This window comes from Palaemon carinicauda, chromosome 24 (genome assembly GCF_036898095.1).
Source record: "Palaemon carinicauda isolate YSFRI2023 chromosome 24, ASM3689809v2, whole genome shotgun sequence".
Taxonomy (NCBI): Eukaryota; Metazoa; Arthropoda; class Malacostraca; order Decapoda; family Palaemonidae; genus Palaemon; species Palaemon carinicauda.
In genome coordinates this window covers 108,085,919-108,091,820 of record NC_090748.1, presented here as the reverse complement: position 1 = coordinate 108,091,820, position 5,902 = coordinate 108,085,919, and positions in this window count along the sequence as shown.

The following is a 5,902-nucleotide window of genomic DNA, read 5'->3' as shown; positions in this document are numbered from 1 at the left end:
AGAGAGAGAGGAGAGAGAGAGAGAGAGAGAGAGAGAGAGAGAGACTCTTCAACGACCTTCCACTTGATGTCAAGAATAGCAAAAATGTGGCAGCTTTCAAGAAAAACCTGAAGACTTATCTCTTTGGAAAGTGTTATAATAGTGACCTGAAATCTATTAAGGCTGAATACAAATGCTAGCGAAATAGCTGATAACGATACAGAGCAAAATATTAACTGGAAAGAAACTCTTTTCACACACCAAGGCCCGCCTGAACAGACTTTTAGTGTCTGGTGGAGGGCGAGAAATAAACCCGTAAAAGCAAAAAAGTAAACAGAAAAGTTATTTTTTTTAATAACCGCTAAAAAATCACAGTTTACAGACACTCAAGTGCGTGACGGAGGTGATATTTATTAAGGTTTTTATTGCTCCAAACAAGTAAATATTTTATTTTTCAATAAAAAAGGCAATGAAAGTGTTACCAGACAATTCAGTATGTGAAGGTGTGGAATACCAAACACAGTTGCTGGAACGTTGGCTTTATTCAGCTTAAAGTTGTGGCAAGGTGTTGGCCAAGCAGGTACAGTGTTAGAGACTCAATGTTGCCAAGCAAGCATACAAACACCAGCAGTCACAGTTACCAATTCACACTACATTCACCCCCACTGAGAAGAAGAACATACAGTACAGTACACATCTGCATCATAACAAAACATGAATTCACTAATTTCACACCAACTGTAATTATTCTTACATCGCATTTGCATTACAAGGCTCACCTTATTGGCACTACAAATTTCATATCATAATACAAAACTCATGAGTACTTATTTTATATGATAACTGGGCTCATCTCACATAAAAAAAAACACATTGGTAACAATGGGCCCTATAACTACTAATTCATAATAAACACATTGACATAAGGACACTTACCACCCATACTACTCCCACTCATCTAGGACAAAATCTGAGAGATAGCCTGGAGGGCGCCTAGTGCGACTTGAGCGTTGAGGCGCCTCTGAGGTTGGCGTTTCTGTGGGTGTTCCTTTCGACGGTACCTTTCCCGGGGTGGGCGGTTCTGTGGTTTGTTGCGGTTCGGTTGCGGGCTCCCTCCCCTGGTCTTGTTTTGTATCCACTTGACTTCTTTCCGTTCTCTGGCTGGGGTCTCCAGGTGGGAGGGTGGGTCCTTGATTAATGGGAGTCTTACCATTCTCTCGCATGTTGAAGATATGACGGCTTCCTTTATCGTGACAGGTGTTTGGACTGAATATTTTAGCTGCAGGAGCCAGGTGACGAGTCGACACAGTGGATTCCTTGCCGTCTTGGTGTGCAACACGAACCCATTGTGGGTTGACATGCAGGAGTCTAACTTCCTCGACCTCAGGTTCGTACTTGGATTTCCTAACCGTTTTCTTTAGAAGAGCTTGTTCATTTTCTGTCATCCATGATGGAGCCGCCTGCCCGTATGTTGCTTTCCTGGGGTGCAGGAACATGCGCTCATGCGGTGTTTGGTTCGTAGCGACGCACAGAAGGGACCTCATGCTGTGTAATGCTTGATCCAGGACAGCCTCCCACATTTCTATAGGGAGGGAGAGAGAAGCGAGAGCTAACCTTACGGTGCGCCACAAAGTTCCATTGGCTCTCTCGATCTGGCCATTGCCACGGGGGTTATACGCAGACGAGTAGCTTGTAGCCACTCCACGGTCATGAAGGAACTTTTGGTACTCTGACGACACGAAAGCAGGTCCCCTGTCTGAATGAATGTACTCGGGCAGGCCCCAAACTGAAAAGAGAGTAGACAAACATTTAATGGTGGTACTCGCTGAGGTGTTTTCTGTTGCAAAGGCGAACGGAAATCTGCTGTACTCGTCAATTATGTTGAGAATGTATTTGTTCTTTGTGGTGGACGGCATCGGACCTTTGAAGTCGATAGCCAGACGCTCGAATGGCCTGGTAGCTTTTATCAATGTTCCTGTTTCTTTGGAGAACTTAGGTTTGATCTTAGCACAGGTTTGACATTTACGTATGACAGTCCGAGCTTCTTCAATGGTAAAGGGTAAGTTTCTCTGTCTTATGATGTGGGTCATCCTTCTGATTCCTGGATGGCACAGGTGCTCGTGAAGCTGAGTCAGCTCGTCTCCTTGAGTACAGGTAAGTGAAGCCACACATCCCGAGGCACGAGAGAGAGCGTCTGCTACTTGGTTCTTTGATCCAGGTCTGTATGTGATGTTGAAGTTGAAACAACTCAGTTCCAGCCTCCACCGCATTATTTTTTCATTCTTGATTTTGCCATGGTTCTTGGCGTCAAACATAAAACGCACCGATTGCTGATCAGTTATGAGTCTAAATTTACGTCCTAGCAGAAAGTGTCGCCATTTCTTGATGGCTTCTACGATAGCACATGCTTCGCGTTCCACTGCCGATTGTCGTTTCTCCGATTCTGAGAGCGAGCGAGAAAAGAAGGCCACTGGTTTTCCTTCTTGTGTCAATGAGGCTGCAACGGCGTCAGCAGAGGCGTCTGTTTCGACTACAAAGACTGCTTCGTCATCTATAGCAGCAAGTGAAGCTCGAGATATTTCATTCTTTAGTTCTTCGAGTGCTTGTTCTGCGGATTTGGCCATCGGGAAAGTTTTCACTTCGACTAAAGGTCGAATTTTCTGGGAGAAGTTCGGTACCCACTTCGCATAGTGGGATAAGAGTCCTAACGTTCTTTTGAGACTAGGGGTACTGTCCGGAGGGTTCATCTCCAGCAATGGACGCATTCTTTCCGGGTCAGGTAGGACTTGGTGATCATTCACTACATGGCCCAAAATAGAGATTGATGTTTGAGCATAAACACTTTTCTTGTCATTTATGGTAAGTCCATACTTCAATGCAGTTTCTTGAAAGCGTTTCAGATTTTTGTCGTGTTCTTCACGTGTGTGACCGCAGACCGTGATGTCATCTATGTAGGCGAACGTACCCTCTAGTTGTTCCTTACCAATAATTTCGTCGAGAACTTGCTGAAAGCAGGTAGCCCCATTGGTTACTCCAAAAGGCAAACGCGTGAATTCGAACAGCCTTCCATCCGCTTCGAACGCCGTGAATTTCCGATCAGCCATGTTCAATGGTATTTGATGATATGCTGCCTTCAAGTCTATGGAGCTGAAGTAGCGGTAAGTAGAAATTTTCTCAATCATCTCGGTGATCCCTGGAACAGGATAAGCAATCAGGTTGGTGAATCTGTTTATGGTTTGAGAGTAATCTATGACTAATCTTTTCTTATCACACTGATCGACGACTACCACTTGAGCTCTCCACGAGCTGCGACTCGGTGTGATGATGCCCTCCTCTAGCAGCCTTTTTACTTCTTTCTTGATGAACTCGTAGTCCTCTTTGGAATACCTTCTGGATTTCACCTGTATCGGGTGACAGTCGACTGTCAGATTGTCGAAGATGGCTGGCGGTTCAATTTGAGCTGCTATCAGAGCACAAGGTGACTGGATGCTTAGCTCCAAAGGTGGTAGCGTCCCACCAAAGTCTACGCTGACTTGCTTGTGTAACTGTAGGAAGTCGTATCCCAAAACGACTGGAGCCACGCAATCGTCCATCAAGTGCAGACAGAACTCAGGGTATACTCTTCCACTTACAGTTAAATCGTAATTGCAACACTTGTTGAGTTTCATTGTCTGTTTGGCATTAGCCATGGTTATGCTGCAGGCTGAAGAACGAGTCACTGAGTTCATAGCCCTAGCTACTTTGGCATCTATAAAGCTTTTAAATGCTCCAGTGTCGACCAGCCCGTCCAGGGCCTCCCCTCCATTCAGTTCTACAGGTAGGACAGTTTTGTAAACACTTCGTAGTGCAGGGGAAGCTGCAGTCACAGCGGCCCCTGTTAAGGAAGCAGGGATGGACTGTGGGAGATTGTCTGGGACAACTCCAGCTACAAGATTAGAGTTAGGTGATTTACCATTATTGTTCCATCGTTTTCTTTGCGACTTGCAGACACGAGCATAATGACCTACCTTCTGACAGTTGGAACACGAGGCTCTCTTGGCTGGGCAGTGGGCTCTGGGATGTAGGGATCCTCCACAAAAGAAGCACCTCTGATCGCTGACGGCGGCAGCACACTCACTTGGATTCAGGGAGTCACTCATTTCGATCGGAAAACTGTTGGGATCCATTTCGGGTTTTGCCTGATCATCTATCAATGCTGCCACTGTGGTATTGGTTTCACTTGCATAAGACGCTGAGTGCAGTTGAGCCATTTCCAGTGCACGGGCTTGTTTCACAGCTGTGGATAAGTCCAAGGATAAGTTCTCTAACAGTCTCTGTCGGATTGCATTAGATGCCATACCCGTGATGTACGAATCTCTGATGGCCAGTTCTTCAGCCTGAGCGGCTGTACAATCAGTGAAGCTACATTCCGAGGCCAGACCTTTGAGGTTATCCAAAAAAGCGTCTAGAGTCTCACCGCTCTGTTGCTTGCAGGTGGCTAATTTGTATCTGGCAAACACTTCACTTTTCTGTTTCACAAATCTAGCCTTCAACAGGCTTATGGCAGTGGCATATGTGGTGGCACTTTTGATTATCTTAAACAGTTTACAAGATACGTGAGCACGAAGCAAGGCCAACTTATCTGGATTTAAGTCCGGGTTGATGGCCGCACAGAACGCCTCAAAGTTATCATGCCACATAATCCATTTGTCCTCTGCATCGGCTGATTCTGGGTCCACATCAATCGGGCTGGGCCTTAGAAACTTGTCCATGTTGAATATTAAGCTGAATAAATTGTGGAATACCAAACAGTTGCTGGAACGTTGGCTTTATTCAGCTTAAAGTTGTGGCAGGGTGTTGGCCAAGCAGGTACAGTGTTAGAGACTCAATGTTGCCAAGCAAGCATACAAACACCAGCAGTCACAGTTACCAATTCACACTACAGAAGGATGGTACATTTCTGAAGTTTTTTTTTTTATAATTGCCCCAAGCAAGTAAGACATTTTTATTAAGTAAAAAGGCAAGGAAAAAAGTTTCATAACAACCCAGTACGTGAAGGAGAATATGATAAATATATATATATATATATATATATATATATATATATATATATATATATATATATAAAATATATATACTAATAATCAATTACAATTAATTTACAAATGATTTGTAATATCTGATTGCTCCATATGTAAAGGTGACTTAGAGGGAGAGATTTCACATGTATTTTTAGACTTTTCAAAGGGTCACAATGGAGTGATTTCACATGTATTTTTACACTTCTTAGAGGGTCAGAAGGGAGCGATTTTACATGTATTTTTACACTTTTAAGAGGGTCACAAGGGAGCGATTTTACACTATTTTTACACATTTTAGAGGGCCACAAAGGAGCGATTTCACAAGTACTTTTAGACTTTTTAGAGGGTCACAATGGAGAGATTTCACATGTATTTTTAGACTTTTTAGAGGGTCACAAGGTAGCAATTTCACGTGTATTTTAAAACTTTTTAGAGGGTCACAATGGAGCGATTTCGCATTTATTTTTAGACATTTTAGAGGGTCACAAGGGAGCAATTTCACGTGTATTTTTAGACTTTTAAGAGGGTCACAAGGGAACGATTTCACATGTATTTTTACATTTTTAGAGGGTCAATAAGGGAGCGATTTCACATGAATTTTAAGACTTTTTAGAGGGTCACAATGTAGCCATTTCACATGTATTTTTAGACTGTTTATAGTCACAATGGAGCGATTTCACATGTATTTTTAGACTTTTTATGAGGGTCACAAGGCAGCAATTTCACGTTTATTTTAAAACTTTTTAGAGAGTCACAAGGGAGCCATTTCACAAGTATTTTTCGACTTTTTAGAGGGTTACAAGGCAGCAATTTCACATGTATTTTTAGACTTTATAGGGTCACAATGGAGCGATTTCACATGT